This window comes from Periplaneta americana, chromosome 16 (assembly GCF_040183065.1).
Source record: "Periplaneta americana isolate PAMFEO1 chromosome 16, P.americana_PAMFEO1_priV1, whole genome shotgun sequence".
In the NCBI taxonomy this organism is placed as follows: Eukaryota; Metazoa; Arthropoda; class Insecta; order Blattodea; family Blattidae; genus Periplaneta; species Periplaneta americana.
This window is the reverse complement of record NC_091132.1, coordinates 50,303,593-50,325,769: the sequence shown is the minus strand read 5'-3', so window position 1 is coordinate 50,325,769 and position 22,177 is coordinate 50,303,593. Positions and strand designations below refer to the sequence as shown.

The 22,177-nt window shown below is 34.0% G+C and overlaps 1 long non-coding RNA gene across 1 annotated transcript in view; it reads left to right on the top strand.

The window, feature by feature from the left end:
- The window catches only part of LOC138716237 (uncharacterized), a 610,264-nt gene that overhangs the window by 53,007 nt on the left and 535,080 nt on the right, over positions 1 to 22,177 (top strand). Inside the window, exon 3 of the long non-coding RNA XR_011336607.1 lies at positions 13,210 to 13,295. This is a non-coding gene — a long non-coding RNA (uncharacterized lncRNA). The remainder of the gene's footprint in view (positions 1 to 13,209; positions 13,296 to 22,177) is intronic.

The window sequence follows — 22,177 nt, the reverse complement described above, 5'->3', positions numbered from 1 at the left end:
ATTCAAGATTGAGAGAGTTTTGCTCCGTATTCCCCCATTTTCCTCTGTCACTCTTCATTTCAATATTCATAATTTCAATAGTATCTACCCAAAATTATACAGCCGGTTGTACAATATGCTCCAAAACTAACACTACTGAAATTATCGGTCAGCTGCTGCTGAGCACTCATATGCGGACATAACCTAAACGACATTAGGTTGTAGTAGAATCAATGAAACGTATCCTGGGTGTTGGATCGGTCGCGATGGAGTAATTTCTTGGCCACCGAGGTCACCCGATCTTACTACATTGGATTACTGTGCTTAAGAGTGAAGTCTGCAAGCGCAAAGTGGAAACTCCTCGCTCGCATTTTACATGCTTGTGCTCAAGTAAAGGAATGTCCGAATCAGCCCAGATCAGAGCTGCAAAGTGCATTGAAGTTGACGGTGGACTTTTTGAACATGTTCTGTAAAGAAAATACACAATTAAGCAGAACACAAGGAACAATGTTTTAATTTACTGTCATCTGCACTTTTCGTGTTCCTCGTTGTTCAACGTGTACATAATGTCTGCGTCCGATTTATTTTTAATATCCGCCGACATGATCATATATCGGAATATTTTATACGACTCTCCTGGCTCCGCTTGCAAGATAGACGTTCAGTACATTCTCTTTGCCTGCTATAGCCTATCGAATTGTACATGATTCCACACCCAACTACCTTGCCTCTCGGTTTACTCTCGTAGCTCAAACCATAATCGTAATACACGTTCACAGCACAATCTGTTGTTGTCAATACCACGTCATCAGACATCTCTGTACTCAAGTTCTTTCTCAATAGCCATGGCCTGCTCCTGAAGTTCGCTGCCGCTGGAAATCAGGGGTAGTCTTAGTCCTCAATCGTTTAAAATTAGGTTGTTTAGAAATATTTTAAATGCACAGAATTAGTTTTTTTAGCTATAATGTTTATTTATTATTGTTATTATTATTATTATTATTATTATTATTATTATTATTACTATTATTTTAAACAGCCATTATTTTGTTTTTTTCCATCAATACTAATATCTAGGTAATTGTCATTGTCTCAATGTAATCTATGCTGATTATATTAATTGCACTATTCCTTTAGTTATGTGATTGTTATAATCATGTAAATTAATTCTTTTCTCTTAAGTTGATACTTGTATAACAGAATGTATTTTCCTGTTTGTAGTTATATACACATGTATTCAATCTGTCTTTTTTATTTTATTTTTTATTATTATTACTATTATTATTTTTAAGTTAATACTTTTATACCGGTATGTATTTTTCTGTATTTGTTTTGATCCTGGTTGAGTGGAAGAAAAGACCAGATGGCCTTAACTCTGCCAGAGAAAATATAATAATTATTATTAAATTATTATTATTATTATTATTATTATTATTATTATTATTATTATTATTATTATTATTATTATTATTATTGTCTCGGGAGGAATAAATATGGGAAATGCGTGTTATTATTCGGTTGAGAAGCTTTTGTCATCTAGTCTGCTGTCAAAAAATCTGAAAGTTAGAATATATAAAAAAGTTATATTACCGGTTGTTCTGTATGGTTGTGAAACTTAGACTCTTACTTTGAGAGAGGAGCAGAGATTAAGGATGTTTGAGAATAAGGTTCTTAGGAAAATATTTGGGGCTAAGAGGGTGAAGTTACAGGAGAATGGAGAAAGTTACACAACACAGAATTGCACGCATTGTATTCTTCACCTGACATAATTAGGAACATTAAATCCATACATTTGAGATGGGCAGGACATGTAACACGTATGGGCGAATCCAGAAATGCATATAGAGTGTTAGTTGGGAGGCCGGAGGGAAGAAGACCTTTAGGGAGGCCGAGACGTAGATGGGAGGATAATAATAAAATGTATTTGAGGGAGATGGGATATGATGATAGAGAGTGGATTAATCTTGCACAGGCTAGGGACCGATGGCGGGCTTGTGTGGGGGGGGCAATGAACCTTCGGGTTCCTTGAAAGCCATTTGTAAATTGTAAATATTATTATTGTTTTCATTAGTTTCCTTCGAAACCGTTAAGAACAGGACATATGTTTATATAAACTTTTTCTTGTTCAGAATCACCAATATTAACATCCCTCAAACCATGTACCTTTCATCCTACTCACCCTGTATGTATGTGTGTGTGTATGTATGTATGTATGTATGTATGTATGTATGTATGTATGTATGTATGTATGTAAGTATGTATGTATGTATGTATGTATGTATGTAATGTACGTATGTATGTATGTAATGTACGTATGTAATGTATGTATGTATGTATGTATGTACGTATGTATGTAATGTGTATGTATGTATGTATGTATGTATGTATGTATGTATGTATGTATGTATGTATGTATGTATGTATGTATGTATGTATGTATGTATGTATGTATGTAATGTATGTAATGTATGTATGTATGTAATGTATGTCTATATGTAATGTATGTCTGTATGTAATGTGTGTATGTAATGTATGTATGTATGTACGTATGTATGTATGTATGTATGTATGTATGTATGTATGTATGTGTGTATGTATGTATGTATGTATGTATGTGTGTGTATGTAATGTATGTGTGTAATGTAATGTATGTACGTATGTATGTATGTGTGTAATACATGTATGTTATGTATGTACGTATGTATGTATGTATGTATGTATGTATGTATGTATGTATGTATGTATGTATGTATGTATGTACTAAGTTCTTGCTCTCTCCTTTCTGTCTTCTCCACCCCTTCGATCGTCCAAGGAATAGGAGCCTTAAGCGAAATTCTCGCGAAGAATGCCTAGGAATTGGGAGGTGCGGCAGTCGGAATTGTTTAAGAAGCGTATTAGCGGAGAAATTCGCCTGGAACTGTGGGTTGATTGTGCGCAGACATTTGGATTACGAATATTTATTGTGGAATATGTTGTAACATGATAACGGTTAGGAGTGTACACGGACACCTCGGTAGTACTGCACGGTGTGTGTTGTAACACGACAGCAAAATCGCATGTCGGCGAGATGTAATGAGGGGAGACGGTATGAATAAATCAGAATGTGGTACCCACGAGCAGGAAACGCTCCTCCATCTTCAGCAAGAGCAGCACGCGCTGGGGCAGGGACCACGCCCTTGCTAACTGACCAATTGGTCAACACTCCGACTTCGGTCCGGGCATTGCATTCCGGCCGAACCAGCACTCACAACTAATCCATTATCTACCACCACAGTGGCGGATCAAAGCAATGGTAATGGTAAATCGAACTCTTAATTCAAGCTCCCCTGTGAACTTCAAACGTCGTTCAGATTCTGTGACATTTTAACAATATAAATTGGTAAATTGTTCATTGGACTTCTTTTAAAATATCCTTATCCTTGATAATCATACTATCATTTTTATACTGCCAGTCAATAATAGACCTAGTTGCCTTTTATGTTCTCGTGCCGTCTTCGGAATGTTCGACCGGTAGATCTTCTTCCACTGAGGATGTACCGCAGCATCTGTTTTGGTATCCTGTAACGTTAATTGTTTTTAATAATAATAATGATAATAATAATAATAGTAATAATAATAATTATTTATTTATTTATTTATACTGGCAGAGTTAAGGCCATAGGGCCTTCTCTTACACTCTACCAAGTCACAAAGTACACAAACAGTGACAATTTAACAAAAAGTTGAAGAACAGAATACAGTACTAGTGTATTAAAAAAAAATAACAGTAATAATAGCATAAGAAAATCGACACTAAACAACATGAAAATAATACAATATTAAAAAAAGAAAGTAAAATACATTGGAATATAGTAAAAGCAACTCATTTAGTACAGATAGTTAATATGGAAAACGTAAGGAAGAATATAACAAAATGGAATGTAATCTTAATAAAAAAGAAAAGAGATACAAAAAGTAAATAAAATTCATAATAAAAAGGTTATGATAATAAATTGATCTGGTGATTAAGAGAACAAAAAAGAGGAAAGGAAGGAAAAGAACATGTTAAAAAAATATATTGTTTATTTAAAGACGCTCCCAATTGCCGAGGTTATATCAGCGTCGCCGGTGTGCCGGAATTTTGTCCCGAAGGAGTTCTTTTACATGCCAGTAAATCTACTGACATTAGCCTGTCGCATTTGAATATACTCAAATGCAATCGACATGGGCCGAGATCGAACCCGCAACCTCGTGCACAGAAGGCCAGCACTCTACCGACTGCCGACTATTGACGTGTTGTAACCAATTTTGTCTATAATCACGGAGATATTTCTTCTATAGATGTTATTTTGAGTTCATGAACTATTGCGTCTATTTTTTTTATCAAGCAGTTATTCTAAAAAATCTCATCTCAGTAGATGCTATGCGTCTCTCATCTTTCACTCGTATTTTCCATGCTTCACTACCGAAACAGAGAGTGGATTTTGCCAAAATTTAATAACATTTAGCAGCGATCTCGGCTGGGGGGAACACGTTACGGACACAGCGGGAAAAGCATGGAGAGCGTTACACATTGTGATGAGGGTACTAAGAAAAGGCTCTGATAAATCCAAAGAGATTGCATATAAATCACTAGTACGTCCAGTAATGGAATATGGTGCTGCATGTTGGGATCCTTACAGATTAGAACATATTAAGACACTGAAAAAGATTCAAAAACGAGCTCTCAAGTGTTGTCGGAAACATTCACCATTAAACTGGGACACACTCAAGGACAGGCGAACGCGAATTCGATTATGCGCACTGTTCAAAACATACAGAGGTGAGCCTGCCTGGAGAGAAATAAAAAATAAGTTGCAACCGCCAAATTACTCTTCAAGGAACGACCACTCATATAAATTGAGGGAAAGAAGACAGAGGACGGACACTGGAAAGTTTTCTTTTCTCAATCGTACTATCAGGGACTGAAATGCTTTACCTGCAGACTTACTAAAGGCTTTACCAACAACCAAAAACGTATTTAAAAATAGGCTTAAGGACTTTACTAATAGACGGTAATTATACACAGTATGTAAAGGATGTAAATGATATTTTGTTATTGAAGTGTTGTATCAGTGAAGAATTATGTTGTGTCAGTGAAGTGTGTTGTGTCAGTGAAGTGTGTTGTGTCAGTGAAACGTATTCCTGTCAGGGAAGCTTTTATAGTTTATAGTGGCAGTGCAAAGTATTTGAACAGTGAAATGTTTTTGAAGTGTTAGTGAAATCAGGATAGAATCAGTGAAATGTGTCGTAGTTCCAGTGCAGTGAGTGAGTTGACAGCGAAATGAGTGTAATGTGGAAAGGTACTTGTGCAGATAAGAACATATCATACTCGTGGGTTTTAGTTCGAACTTAGATTTAAGATACAAATTAGATTTATTTTAAATGTAATTTTAAGTGATCGTGCTTCATTTAATTTAGGATATTCCTATTATTATTATTATTATTATTATTATTATTATTATTATAAATTATTGTTAGTATTAATTATTTGTATTAATTATTGGTATCATTATTAACTGTATTTTAATTAATAAGTTTATTATTGTCATTATTGAGTGTAATTAGTTACCACTGCCACCGGATATATACCCATTGCAGTGTGAATAAATACATACAAAATTGTATAAACCTTCAATCTTATGTGTTTTTAGACGTTTGTTGTTTTAAAATCTTGGTTGATATGAGTAATTCTGAGGGGTTTGTTATCATTTTGAATTTTGAGCATTAAATAGCATTATTCAAGATATGTTAAGGTATAATCTAAATATTTAAGAACGTTTACTTGTTCCAATATTTGAATTGTTAATACCAGTTCCAATTTTGTTTGGGATGGGTAATTTTTCGTGAATGGCCATAATCATATTGTTACTGTTATTATTGGGATTGTGTTCTTTACAACCCAACACTGCTACCTTGGAGATCTTTTATTTAGTTGGGTTCACGTAAGATTGGTTTCTAAAATCTAATATGCCCGTCTTTTCAGTGTTATCACCTGTTAGCATATGTCAGCAAAGCAGAGAAAATCGGACTGATATGTACTGAAACAATATTTATTTATTTATCTATTTTATTTATTTATTTATTTATTTATTTAATAAAATATATTTTGCCTGAGAGCTTGAAATTCACCATCACTGTGTCATCTGCATGTGAATATTATGGACCGTTATTATTTTTTCAAATCTTGGATTTAATAAATAGTTAACGTATATTAAAAATGAAATACATAGGTCCTAAAATTGTAAATTGTAATAGACTTTTAAGAATAAAAATATCGATAAACAAAAAAAGAATGAAAAAACACATACAACCAAAAAAAAAACAAAACAAAACAAAAAAACTGAATAGGTAACAGTTTGGAAGTCATATTTAACAGAAAGTAAAAATACATTGATAGAAATATAAGCATAGTAAAATTTAACAATAGAATCGATTTTTGTAAAAACAACGCATATCAGCAACAACTGGTTTTGAGATAAACAGGAAAAGCTTCTTAAAAGTTATTTTAAATTAAATTAAATATATTGTACAGTACATACTTAGGAAATGTGTAGAAAATATACATTCTACAATAAAAACAGTTCTAACGAGCTCTCTTGGAAAATTAATAGCTTTCCTGTGCAGTTTTGAAAAAAAAAAAACAATTATTACTACAGCACAACAAATTGTGTTTGGTCTCGCCTTATACATGATTTCCAACATCTTTATCATTTTTAGTACCAGGATAGTTAACAATATCATCATAAAATGATTATATTCCTCTGGGATGTAACGTGACATGTGCAGTTTCTCCAAACATTGAATATTCCCAGATATTACCATAGCATTAGGTTTAGCACTGACAAGTGTACACAAACACGTAGATAGACATTCAAAGAACAAGTTAGTGCCAATAACTCAATTTCGACTAAAACCTGACATGTGTTGTTTTACAAAAAATCGATTCAATTACTTGGAATTTGGAAATAAGTTCTTCACAAAAGACAGGGAAATAAATTCAAATTCAACTAGTTCTTCCCTATGCAAGTGAATGTAGGACTCTTTGTGAGTATGATAAAAGCAGAATAAACTATTCACAAATGAGATTCTTGCATTCTTAACTGGAGTATTCTTAAGAGACAAAATTATAAGGTACGAACTCAGAAATAAGTGGGATGTTGAAGATAAGTGGAAGAAATTCAGAAGTACCTATGAAAATAATGTTGACACGTTCTGGAAATGGCAGATAACTTTTTACCATTGAAATGTAAGCCTTCATTCTTAGTATAAACGGTGAAAGTAGAGTATTTTAGTGTGCACAGTGTAAAAGGCTGTCAGACATAGACTTATTTCAAAAGCCGATTGTCAGAAAGACTGCTTTTCGCGTCTAGAATATGATCTTTCTTCAAATATTACTTTGGAGAATATTTATTTTTAATATATCACTTTTTATTCATCATGTTAATCAGTCCTTGGATCCAAATTGTCTTATGTATTATTTTTTATTTGTATTATTTTAATGTACCGAAGTACATATGAAGTTTCCATGCAGATATTCTGCGTCATCGTACGATGAAAGAGTAATGGAACGGAGAAAAATTCTCTCCGGCACCGGGATTTGGACCCGGGTTTTCAGCTGTACGTGCTGATGCTTTATCCCTAAGCCACACCGGATTACCATCCCGGTGTCGGATCGAATCGTCTCAGTTTAAGTTCCACCTCTTGGGTTCCCTGTAGTGGCCTGCCCTCTGCACTACGTCATAGATATCTATGAACGTAGGACAATGTCCACACATATGTGCGGAGGTGCACTCGTATGAGTGACTAATTGGCCGGGATCCGACGGAATAAACGCCGTCTTAAATCACGCATATCATATATATTATTTTATGCTCGACCATGCCGAAATGTAATAATTATACACCTGGTAGCAATCCTTTAATGCATGTCATTAAAGTACACCTATTCAATAAAGTTCAGGTTTTCGATTATTCTCGAATATGCAATCGAAAGACAACTAGCAAAACGTCACGCAGGCTTGAAATCCAATACTGTCGCAGAAGGTTATGTTCTGTTACGATAATGATTAGCGTTAATTGTAAATAATATTCAAATAAATTCAATTTGTCATCTCGTTTTTCAATGTCGAATTCAATTTCAAGGTCGTATCAAGTTTACTCTCTAGGTTGTACCAAGGTCGTCGATATTCGTTGCCCGGAAAAAATAAATACTTTCGCGTCTGCGCACATATCACAATTTACGAGATTACACAAGGTCAGTTCGCTCCCCACTCACATAAGAATAAAATGAATACTTATTAATAATTTCAAGTTAGAAATATGGTCGAGCATAAAAAGGCGTATGAAACTTGCCTATAATGGTAATTAAGACGCTCGTATGAAAATTATGAAACTCGCTTGCGCTCGTTTCATAAACATCCTCGCGTCTTAATTACTATCGTTATAGGCTCGTTGCATAATGTACTATTAATATACCGAAGTACATATGAAGTTTTCATGCAGATATTCTGCGTCATCGTACGATGAAAGAGTAGTGGAATTGTCTTATTTAACACTAAATTTTAATTGTTAAACTTTTAGAATTATATCTAACTAAACATATCTATATTTTGCTTATTATTATTATTATTATTATTATTATTATTATTATTATTATTATTATCATCATCATCATCACATTGTTTTCTGTATTGATGCTATTTATATTTCCTATGCATTTTTATACTGCTTGAGTAAAAACAAATCAAATAAATTAATTCACAAATTTTAAAAATGATTGAATTAAATCGTACAATGCGTAAGAAATTCAGGATGACAATATCGCTGATTGACTGATCAATTTTATAGTGACAGAACGGACATTATACTTAGGTCTGCAAGAGGAAAAATAAAAGATAACCTATATGTAATTTTTATGATATTGAACTTTTAAAAATACAAACAAGAGACACATTAATATGAAACATGCAGGTTAGAGCTGTCGTCGTCCAAGGAGCCCCATTCTCGCACCTTGTTGTGATCTGATTGGTATTAATGAGCGGTACTATATTCGTGTCGGCCATTTATCCCTGTTCAATACGCTGTCTTATTAATTATCAGGTGAGGGCAATGCATCATTTGTGGCGGTATCGGCGTGTTTGTGCTAAAGACGGGGCATTGTCTGAGATGCAGTCGTGGTTACGCTTTGTTTAAACTTACCTCCAGCCATCACGAAGTACAACATGTAGTACAGAACGCGCCTTTTTCTTGTGCCTCCCATTTGGAAGGCTTGGGTTTTTACCTTGCTTGAGGTTTTATGCTCTACAGTTGCGATGTTTCAAGTAGATCTCAGATTTAAAGCTAATGAGAGAAGAGAGTGTAATCTAAAGGATTAGTACTTCATCCCTCTAGAGTTTTCACCTTCAATTAATGCTTGTAATTAATTCTGCAAGACACAGTCCAAATAAAACTTACTTTCAAAATTACAGTTATTATACTTTTTAACTGATAAAATTATTATAATTATTTTTCAAGGCAAAAGATTTGCTAAATCATCAACTTTCCAGCGAGGGTGGTACCGAGAATCTTGAATATAGAACAGTTTTTTAGGCCAAGATTAATTAAGGAAGAACTATAGTTAGAATTTGGAATTCAGTTTATGCCAAATTGTTATATTGACAAAATTATCTTCCTTGAAAATATAAATTATAGTGGATAATGTGTAAAGAGTCCTAAGGATTTGTAATACGATGTTTTGTGTTTCGAAGACTTTGAATTTTAATTTCACAATTAATTGGTAGGTATTAGAGACGAACAAAACTAACTGCCGCTCTCGCTCGCTGTGTTCGCTGCATTTGTCTTTCGAGTCTCGGCTCGTCATTCTCGCTGCGTTTCGAGTCTCGCTTGTCATTCTCGAAATAGCACTTGGTCGGCGTGGAAAGATTTCGTAACTTTGAATAACATACATCATTGAAATAAATAACATAAATGTTTAAATGAGACAAAAAGACAAAACAGAACAGTATCTTAGTTATCAAAATGTTCTGGTTCTATTATATGATATGACCTATGGTTATATAAATGAAAACAAAACAATTCTCAAATCAATTTGCATTTCTAAGAAACATAAAACATGACATTAATATGTTTAATATCTTTTTACTTGAGATTGCACACTTGATCTTAAACATATGAAAAGAAAATTCCTAGCCTTTTAATAAGGGCCTAGCAATTAAATGAAGACTGGGGAACGGATTATTATACACTGAAAGGCAGAAATATTTCAAATAGGCTACTTGATTGTTTATACATATATGAGTTGCCAAAGTAGATAAAAGTTCATTCAGGTATAAACAACTGCTTACTTCGGGACTTCGGGACAATATCGAGTCTCGGAAGACTCACAACCAGTCTTTACGTCAAGGACGCGACGTAATATAACATTGTCGTGCGGATTGTCGGCTTTGCGGGCGCTGTTAGTCTCGTTTTCTCGATCGTTGTTAATCTCTAGTAGGTATACTGTGGAAGGGAACTTCTATCTCCAAATAACATACCTTTGACGACTTACTGATTCATAGGTATTGGTATGTTATATTAAAAAAAAATAGGAAAAGCAGACATGGTTAATATATTTGCTCTAATGACATTCTCCCAAATACACACAATTCCTATAAAACAAAGAACCTCTTGTATATATGTACTATTGGCTTTCTATTGTTAGTAATGATTTATTCAACGATGCTACGAGAAGTAGGCTATACATTTGCTTTACATTTTAGCTACACCAACATTTTCTGATTTTTTTCTCAAAACTTTTAGGGATGGGTGAGAACCAGAAATAAATTCTCTCCAACAGAAGAGGTGCGAATTTACTCCTTGATGGTTGTATAATTAATGCTTTACACGAACTTAGAAAAGCAACAAGGTGAAATCAAAAGAATTTTCTTGCTGATTTTACGTTAGGTTATTTTTATTTATTTATTTAAATTTCAAAAATACAGAATACAGAATATAATTACAACAATACAAATAGAAATAAAATAATACATTCAATATAAAATAGAGGCTACAGTAATATTAGCAAAATTTGAGGACCGAATGAGCAGCGCTCGTGTTCTGTCGCAGTTCAGATATATTATTAATAGGCCTATAAGAGAATACACAAAATAAAATAAAATAGTAACTAAAATTAAAATTACAGCTACAGTGAAATTATATTATATAATATATTAATATAAGAGGAATATAGAAAATAAAACAAAATAGGAACTAAAATTAAAATTACAGGTGCAGTGAAATTATAGGCTATAATATAATATTAACATAGAGAAGAATAATATCGTACATGAATAAAGTAGGACAATTTATGAAAAATATATATTCCAAAATTATAGAATACAAATATAATATAGGCTGAATCTGTAATCGTGTGAATAGGAAAAAAATGGCAAAAGTTCATGAAAGATTTAGATTATTAACTTAACACTACGAAGAGTATAAAACTGAAAACAGGGGCTGAAATTCTGTCAATTTTAGGGCATAACATCAACATATTATTTTAAAGTAACTTTGAAATTGTAACAATGAAATGTAACATTAAAATAGTGAAATAAGTTAGCATTATATATCATTAGAAAGTAATAGTTTGAGGTAAAATGCATTAGAGAAATTGCTTTAGGAACTTCGAATTTAGTAACTTAGTATTTAAGAAAATGATTTGTTAGGAAGAAGACTTGAGAAAAGGAGCATTTGAAGATTAGGAAAAACGTTCAGGAATGGAAGAACTTTACTTCAACCTAAATTTCTAAATAAATTTTTGTGAACATCACAATAATTTCTCTTATACTTCGTGAAATGGGATAGTAAAAGAAACAATTTTTAACTAGTTTAAAAAAATATATACTAATTTTCCAATACGTCATCAAAGAGAAAGAAAGGAGTTCGTAGTTCTTGAAGTGAGAAATGGTTCCTTGTTTGTGTGTAGGTTAGAATAGCTACAACAATACTACCTTAACATGAGACGAAAGAAATATTGTGCCGATTAAAGTGTTCACATTTGAAATAATGTGTAGTCACAGATTGTATGTTTAGATAGTGTGTGGGCGATCAGTCTTAAGACTCTGGAATAAAGTATAACTTCTTCTGGGTATGAATTTATGAATAGTAAAATCGCTAATGATTTAAATACACTTAGTGCGCAATTAATTTCATCCCACTGCCCCGTGCAAGACTAATGGGGCTTCGTGCTTTAAAATGAGCCGCGCGAGATAAATTATAACATAAATGTACTTGTGGGGGATGGTAGTCTATGGGTTGCTTACTGAAGAAGTGGGAGGATTCAGTTCTATAACCAATTGACTTCGTTACGACATGCTAAGCTATTGCACTTGAAATATTTTCAGCCTGAAATTCCGAGTCATCTGTTGGCTTTGTTCGTACGAGTATATAGGCTTACTTACTTATTTACTTACTTACAAATGGCTTTTAAGGAACCGCAGGTTCATTGCCGCCCTCACATAAGCCCGACATCGGTCCCTATTCTGTGCAAGATGAATCCAGTCTCTATCATCATATCCCACCTTCTTCAAATCCATTTTAATACTATCGTCCCATCTACGTCTCGGCCTCCCCAGAGGCCTTTTTCCCTCCGGTCTCCCAACTAACACACTATATGCATTTCTGGGTTCGCCCACACGTGCTACATTCCCTGTCCATCTCAAACGTCTGGATTTAATGTTCCCAATTATGTCAGGTGAAGAATACAATACGTGCAGTTGTGTTTTATGTAACTTTCTCCATTCTCCTGTAACTTCATCCCTCTTAGACCGACATATTTTCCTAAGAACTTTATTCTAAAACACCCTTAATCACTGTTTCTCTCTCAGAGTGAGAGTCCAAGTTTCACAGCCATACAGAAGAACCGGTAGGCCTAATATAACTGTTTTATAAATTCTAACTTTCAAATTTTTTTGACAGCAGACTAGATGATAAAAGTTTCTCAACCGAATAATAACAGGCATTTCCCATATTTATTCTACGTTTAATTTCATCCCGAGTGTCATTTATATTTGTTACTAATGCTTCAAGAAATTTGAATTTTTTCATCTCTTTGAAGAATAAATCTCCAATTTTTATGTTTCCATTTCGTACATTATTCTGGTCACGAGACATGATCATATAGGCTACCGCAGAAACTTCCATTCATTTGACTCTGTCGCCATTCTCGTATTTCCAGACCGTCTGGTGAACCTATCTACCTTTCTGCCATCTTGTACGGAATGAATTTCAATCAATTGTGGCACGAAGGATCTAAAACCTGAGGTATGTACACTAATCCTTTATTTTTATATCTGTTTGGTAGTTACTAGTGCTAAAAATTTAGTTGGAGGAAACGTGGGGTAGACTTTAATTAGTAAAAACATCACAAAATGGTTATGAAAACGACTCTTACAAAAATAAAAATATCAGGATACGCTGTATCGGAGAAACAGCCGCAAGTTTATGAGTGAATACTTCTCTCGGAATGGAATATTGAACGCAAGGTATCCGTTTCTTATACGTCCGCTTCCATTTCCACCGCATATGCCTCGACAATGTGAATTTCCTCTCTTCACTCAAATTCACTCGCGGTTTTTTCCAATTTGACTTGTCAACTACTGATATTTGCTCAATTATGAATGTGAATGTTCGTTATGAATCATTTGGCATCATTGCGAACGTTCTATCACTTCACATTCTAGAGTTGCACTGCCTCGGCTGCCGCTCGAACCCACAATTGACGCCTTAATTTACCACCTCCCGCGTATCGCTAGATGACGTCACTCGGGTTGTCACTAACTTCTGGTATCTTTTAAGATGCGAAAGAGAGAGTGGTGTGCGGAAAGCAACGGGAAGCTACCGCATTTATCTTTCCGAAGGAAAACTGCAAACATGGCAGGAATAATCTACAACGAAGATATATTCAAGGAATAAATTAGGTGTAAAATAAACACCCTTTCCCTAGTCGTGTGAATCAGGCGCTGACCGAAGGGACTTCGACAAATTCACGCTACAGTAGAGCGGTTATTTTTTGTGTCTAAGACTGTACATCTAACTTGTATTCAAAATACAAAACGCAGGACTCTATACATATATTACACTATCATTAGAGTAATCCTTAGTTCGTAGGAGCAGATCCGCATCCGTAGACTCGAGCCAAATGACCAGGACCGGGTATTTATGGAGATCGCGAAAATCACGACATAATAGATATACAATAGATTTTTACTAATCTTTACGAATTAAGTGATTTTGATTAATAATATGCAGATAAAACAATCGCGACAAATCGCGAAATAGAGTTCTAACAGCGAAATATGAATTGCTAATTATTACTAAGGAGCGGATTTCTATGTAATTAAATATTATTTTTGCGTGTGATAAAACACAATTAAGGAAACGCACAGGTGAAATTACTAAATCTTACAGTTTTCATTTTTTTTTTCTCAAAGACCAAGGACACTAGAATAAAATTATGTGACACGTTTCCTTATTAAGATGAAATAAATGGCAGGAATTTTTTTCAACGTGATTTTCTTTAATTTTCAACGCGTGGAACCATTTATATATTAATTTAATTAATTTATATATAAATGGTTCCACACGTCGAAAATTAAAGAATATCACGTTGAAAAAAATTCCTGCCCTTTATTGCATCTTAATAAGGAAACGTGTCACATAATTTTATTCTGGTGTCCTTGGTCTTTGAGAAAAAAATGAAAACTGTAAGATTTAGTAATTTCACCTGTGCGTTCCCTTAACAAAGTTAAAAATTCCGAACATGAAGTTTCAAGATTAAAACCCGAATTTTATTTCACATAAAAACACATATTTTCATAAAAAAAATATGTAAATACATATTTTCAGGAAATCTATTATAAACACATAAATCTTGGAGTTTTTTTACTTAAATAATTTTTTACAAGAACTTTTAAATATTTTAAAACTATATCAGTTATGTCACTCAGAAGTACGTTATTTTTTTTTAAGAATTCTTGGTTGCTTCGTGTTTCTAAGCGCTGTGTTATGTATCCGTGATCCATTTTTGTAATAGTATCGCCTCAAGTTCTGAGAACTGCCAGGCAGCATATCAGTGTTATTATTAGAGAATAAATTAACATGGACAAGGAGGGGAGATCTTGCAACACATAATTAGGTTCAGTTTTTAATGAGTGTATGTTAAATACAGTCACAATTCAATAGATATTGTCTATTGGCCATACCGCTCCTTTATCAGAATCCAACGAGCCTTTAATGTTAGTTATTTGGAAAGTAATTTTCATACTGAGTTAATACTCCAATTCCAAAATAATTGTATTTTCCAAAATTTGTATTAATCTCCACCAAGTGTGCAAATCAATCTCCAACAATGTCCGCCGACACCAATATTAAAAAAACAAATGATAAAATTAAGGCTGAGCCATAATAAACCGGGAACGGAAGCGGCAACGACAACGAGAACGGAAATATTTTAAAATAAATGTATTTATATGTGAGGATGTACAATTACCTATTGTGAATGCTCATATTTAAATATACTTATTTTAACAATATTTCCGTTCTCGTTGTCGTTTCCGTTCCCGGTTTATTGTGAACCAGCCTTTAATCTCCATAAATATAGTCAGGGTCATATAAGAACAGTTCCTAAACAGCAAATATTGCCGTCTTGTTAGTGTTGGCAACTGTTACCAGATATCACACGATCCTACGTATTAAATGACTTATTTACTTACCGTACTTTATGATGGTAGGTTATTCTAAATAATTCAATAATTTGTAACCTATTTTCATAGGCAAACTATACGAGAAAGGAATCAACATGTCGAGTATTTTGTCTGGCAATACGAAATTCATTGGTTTGACTAAACAATTGACTCACGAGACCTAACCTAAAAATGTATTTTGTTTGACCACATTAAATTATTAGTACTAACTCCGAAAACTTACCTGACTATAATCTTGAATTATAACCACAACGCAACACATAAAATAACTATTATGTATGAATATTAATACTGATATTAATTAATTATTAGTATGTGCAAATTTCACTAGCTTCCAGTAACAGGCTCAGAAATCTAGTACAATTTTAATTTCATGCAACTCCAGTACCGACAGATACTATTGATATTTGTCTCAACTGCCAACATACCAGTTACAAAATCACTACCATTTGTAGTATTTGTTAGTATCGAAATTCGAAACGAAGTTGGCAAAAGAAAATTCAACCTGCAAACTAGAAAATCACCACAGTCCACTAGTATATGTAGTAATGGGGGAAAAATGGTTAAGTTTCACCCTTAGGGTAAGAAGTAAGCAGACTCGGACTATACCTGCCCCTGCAAATGACGTAACTCTCACTTCAGAATAACCAGTAGGAGTATTTGGTTTCTGCGTACTTTGAAATAATATATGTTGCCTGGCTATACTGCGAGTATACTAAGCATTGTTAAAGAACCGTTGGAGGAGGAAAAGGCAGGGCAGAGTATGAGCCCGTGGGTTCAGTCAAGTGAAATAAATTGCATATTACTGTCAGACAGTTTAACGTGCGGGAACCTTTGAAGATTCCAAGCAACAAACGTACAGCACAGGTTATCAACGTCAACCCAAATAAGGATGAGCGCATTAAACAATTACGCATTGCAGCCGACTGAATCTGATTGCTGTAGTACGTAATACGCTTATGACAGTACGGTTATTTAATTATCTTCTGTCAGCAGTACAAAATTGTTTCCGAGAACAGTAATCCCTGAACTCACTTTATAAAGCCTAATTACACAATAAAACATTAGTAAGCTGTCATTTCTTTAGACATATTCTTTAATTCTTTGTTCATTCTTCGTTGTTTTACTTTGGAGTTATTGAAACTTAAAAAGAAACTATTGGGAAAGATCAGTACGAGATTTTCAAGGAAGAATCCAGATATCGACGAAGTGCTTCTTGGCATACCACCTTCCTCAGCATCTATCTGTATACTGACGATTTTTCTGAATTATTGGATGGATTTCGTTCATGTATAATCTGTATTTTCGAGTAAATTGAGTGAAGGATGATGTACAGTAGTGGCAAAAAAAAAACCGGACCGACCTTTATAGCTGATTTCAGAGCCTTGTTCACTCCAGAGCACGATAGACTGGTAACTAAGACTTTCGTGGTTCGAATCCTGCCTGGGAAGGAAACTTTTTGTTTGTTCCTTATTCATATTTATTCCCAATACTTTTCGATTGCTGGTAAAATTCATGTTCTGGGAATAATAAGTTAATTAAGTAGTAAAATATCGCTTACCGCTCCAAGGTTAGGAGGAAAGAAATCCAAATGAAAATGTAAAAAGTGTATTTTGAGATACATATTACACCCCATTTTCTCATATGCACTTATTATGGTTCCCACAAGTTCGATGTAGTTGTCTGCCCTAGAATTTCCAAGGAAATTAGAAGAAAGATCTTTGAAAGCGTGCCATGTTATTTTTTCTGTAAAGGAAAGTTTTTCTCAAACAAAGAGTCAGCCATAACTTTGTGAATTTGTGGTAAACGTTTCTTTTAAATACTGAAAACCACACGATTGTTTCTTCATTGCGTAGACCTCACTTTGAACTGTTATGAAATTTACTGAATAGAAAGGACCAATATCTGTTTATTTATTAAATGTACAAAAGAACAGTCCACATCTGTGGAGTAACGGCCAGCGCGTCTGGCCGCGAAACCAGGTGGCCCGGGTTCGATTCCCGGTCGGGGCAAGTTACCTGGTTGAGGTTTTTCCGGGGTTTTCCCTCAACCCAATATGAGCAAATTCTGGGTAACTTTCGGTCCTGGACCCCGGACTCATTTCATCGGCATTATCACCTTCATGTCATTCAGACGCTAAATAACCTAAGCTGTTGATAAAGCGTCGTAAAATAACCTAATAAAAAAGAGCATGCCAACAACCATAAGAAACCGGAACTAGGCTATAAACTCATAAAATGCATTAGCTTTTGTTTTGGTTTACAGTCACCAACCCGCGCCAAATGTTTCCTGGCGGAGCGCTTATCGAAAAGTGAAATCATGGTATATAGGCTACGTGATAGGAAAAAAAGAGATGCATTTTCGGATTCAGCGCGCACCAAACCATAAGGGACACATTATTTTAATTCGGAGCAAAATTGTTGTTCAGTGTTATAAGTGGAGATAAACAAGTTTCCCTCTCGATAAGAAGAAACATTGTGCGAAGCGTAAGCACAACTCTAGTGACTTCTGCAGTAGATACATTTGAAAGAGGAAAATACTTTCTCGCAATTTGTATCTAACTAGGGTTGAAAATGAATATTTCCCAATATATTTGAACCCTTCACTAATGGACATTGACAGTGTAAAGTGCCAGCAGAATTGTGTCGCCGGCTTAAACAATAAGGAGAACATACACCTTGTGTCGGACTTGGAGGAAACAACTAACCGGGAAAACCTAACGTGTTGCCCGTCAAAAAAGCAATCATATGGCTCTGTAAGAATGCCGGTAACTTAGGTTTGACTCGATTTAAACTCATTAGTCAGAATCTTCATTAGCGTGGCATCAGAATTATTGAAGAGCTATGCCTAAGATAATTATAAAATATACATATACAGCGATCTAACAATCGAAGCATAATACAGAATTGGAATTCACATTAATTTATGTTTATTTTATTTCTCCAGAAGAAGGATGAGATAATGATTTCGAAGAAGCCACTATCTTACAGTTCACTTTTTCATCCTTAAGAAAGGAAGATTATGTAATTTGAGTAACGGTAAACAACTTCTAGCGTTTGAGTGTGTCAATAAATTAAATACTATAATGACGTGACTATAATGAAGTGACGAAGACTGTAAACGTGTAAATTAGTCTCTGAATAGTCTCTAAACTGCAATATTCAGTATATAATTACAATCATATTATGCCAATATATTGGGTAGTTAAGAGTTATATAATTATAGTCATTGTCTTCATTGTCGATGCAGTTTCAACGGGACGTCAGGAAGGAATTAGAATCATCTAGTGGTCTGGACTCTTGGTATAGTTTGGAAGGGATGTTAATAAAATAATTTTAATTACAATCATCTCGTGTTCTTATAAAATGAAACTACTGTACAGTGTTCTTTTCAAAGCCCCGTATTTGAACATATAATGTATAAAATAGGAAATTTAGGAAATTAAACTGCACAAAATACAAAAGCAACTAAAAAAAAAACATTAAAACTTGTTAATTAATCTATACATATGATAGCCAGACTTAAATCTATATTTGTCGTTTTCTTCCTAACATTGTCCATTGGTGCTATAGTAATGACGTTTCAGATGGGGTTAGTAATGTTGTATGCCAGGTACTTTACACGCATATAGGTTTACATGGTCCTTAACATTAGATCACAAGAAGAAATCCAATAGAGCGATGTCGGGTGAACGTTGAGGCCACGAAATGGGTATATTGTGTCAGTTCCAGCGACCTGAACAGCTGCTTGGAGGTGCACAAACTGTTACATAAGGTCAAGATACAAGATATAGGTCCAGTTATTGTTACTATTAAAAAAGGAAATTTTCTACATTCTGTCCTTCATCAGACCATGTACAATCACCACCTTATCACATGTATTTTGAAACGGACGTTAATGAGCAATACCTTCAATTGCCTCTGTGGCAGATGTATTTTGAAATGGACTTTACTGAGTATTACATACAATCGCCTCTGTAGCATATGTATTTTGGCGTTAATGAGCAATACTTACAATGACCCTCCATAGCTGATGTACGTAGAAATGAACGTTAATGATAAAAATTTACAATCGCCTCTACAGCAGATGTATTTTTATGGATGTTAATGAGTTATACTTACAATCGGCTTCATAGCAGATATATTTGGAAATAAGGTGTAATGAGCAATACTTTAAATTGACTTTATAGCGGATGCATTTTTAAATAGGCTACAGCCTATTACAACGAGCAATACTTGCAATCAGCTCCATAGCAGATGTATTCCGAAGTAGACGTTAATTTGCATTATATAAAAGACTGGCTTAAATTACCCAGCGTTGCCCGGGTTTTAAATTTTGGTCTATTTCTAAATAAACTGTTTGTTAGACTTATCGGAGACCTCGGCAAGGGAACTATATAAAACCAAAACGAACCATATTTACTTATGTTTTCTCCTCCCTAGTGACGAATATTAAAGAAAGTGCCACTAATATCCAAAGAAACTGACTAATCGAAATAATTCCATCTCACCTATGAATAGAGTTTTAACAACATTAAGACCTTATGCTACAGGGACATTTAAGATATTTAACATTGTGATTGATGATAATATTTATCGTACCACTGCAGTATGCATTATTAAGCCTTTCTTCCCACAATATATTTAATTTCCTTCAAGGCCAAACTACAATCTGTAACGGATGGATTCTATCAAATACATGGATTTCAGGGTGTTTTGCAGTAACGGAGACTATACTTATCAGAATTCACTCTCCTGGAGAAGGCAATGTAGAACACTACCACAACAGAAAATCATATTTTTCTATAAACGGCCAAGTCATTAATGACCATAACTTATTAATAAAGACTTTACTGAGTAACAGTAAAATAGGCTCTATATTATTATTGCAATATTATAATATTGTAATATTATCACAAATATTACTATAACTTATAATAATTGCTTAAAATCGAATGGCTATAATAGCAATACGTGGGATAAAAACATCATCTTCTTTCGTTTTTCCAGTTAATATTGCCACTCATATTACATTTCGCATGAGTTTTTGACACAAATTCTTGTTAGTGCATAATTTTGGTGAGTCAATATTTCGCAATAGTAGGTCTACTATGGCTATTCAATATTAAGTAAATTATGTGGTAGCAATCCTTGTAGTTTGAAAGAATTCTAGAATTAAGTTGGATAAAACAGTCTGCTCACTATCTACAAAACTGCATCGAGGAATTCATAATACGGTCCTGAACTGCGTAAAGGTACTTATTGCATGAATTATCTAGTTTTAGCCTTCATGATGTGTAACAACAATGTAATTTAATTATGTGTTAAAATTTGCAAGGCCTCGTGAAAGTCTATGTTGAATACAACAGACAATAATAAAGAACAATTGACTGTAGAAGATTTTGCATTTTAATATAATACATGAATATTTGATCTATTTATTTTTATTTTTTATATATTTAATTAATTTAACTTCCATTTGTACAATTTTAATGCAGCCTATGTTCTTCTCCTGGTTATGAAGGTTAAATGTGCAAACTTTGGCACATATCGGTCAAAGCGTGTAGATTTGTATAGAGAACATACACACCCACATACATACATACATACATACATACATACATACATACATACATACACACATACATACATACATACATACATACATACATACATACATACATACATACATACCCACATTCAATTTTATATATTAAGATAGGCATTATTAAATGTTAAAAATTGCAACTGTATCGCAGACTTCATAACCGATATAGCTTGAAAGAGAGGTTAATAAAAATTACCTTTGGTTTCAGAGAAAATAGTATTATGGGCTGTGTTACGTCACGTGTCAATCACAATTTCATAGTCCAAACGTGAATTTTCGTAGATCCGAATCATGGTGCCAAGATCTGGGGTCTAGAATGTTTTAAGTAAGAACGTGTGCATAATTTCGCCATATGCTCTATGGAGTCAGCGTGTACCTTCACGAGTAACTATTCCGAACTATGAAAAATTGAAGGTAACGGCTAAAGGTAGACTCGTGGTGATTTTAATGAAGTGAGAGGCAAGGATTGCAGATAACATAAACAGTTCACGCTGCATAATATCCTTTATTATCATTCTTCGGACTGTCAGACTATTTTCTGAACGCCTTTCACAGTTTAACCCAGGTTACCACAGTAACCCCAATATTGAGGTTATCTTACCTTGACGTGTACTGCACAGAGCAGTGAAATATTAATGTGCGAGAAACATAAAATTAAAGTCTTTATAGCTTGTTTACGACTTATTTTGCAAGTGTGGCGAATGTAACACATTTCGTTATCGGTTTTGTTTTACAAATCTAGTTTTAAATACTTAATATACACACAATATCTGAACATATATCTTCTAAAACATTGGCGCTGTAACAATTTCGAGGAATACCGTAACTATCGAT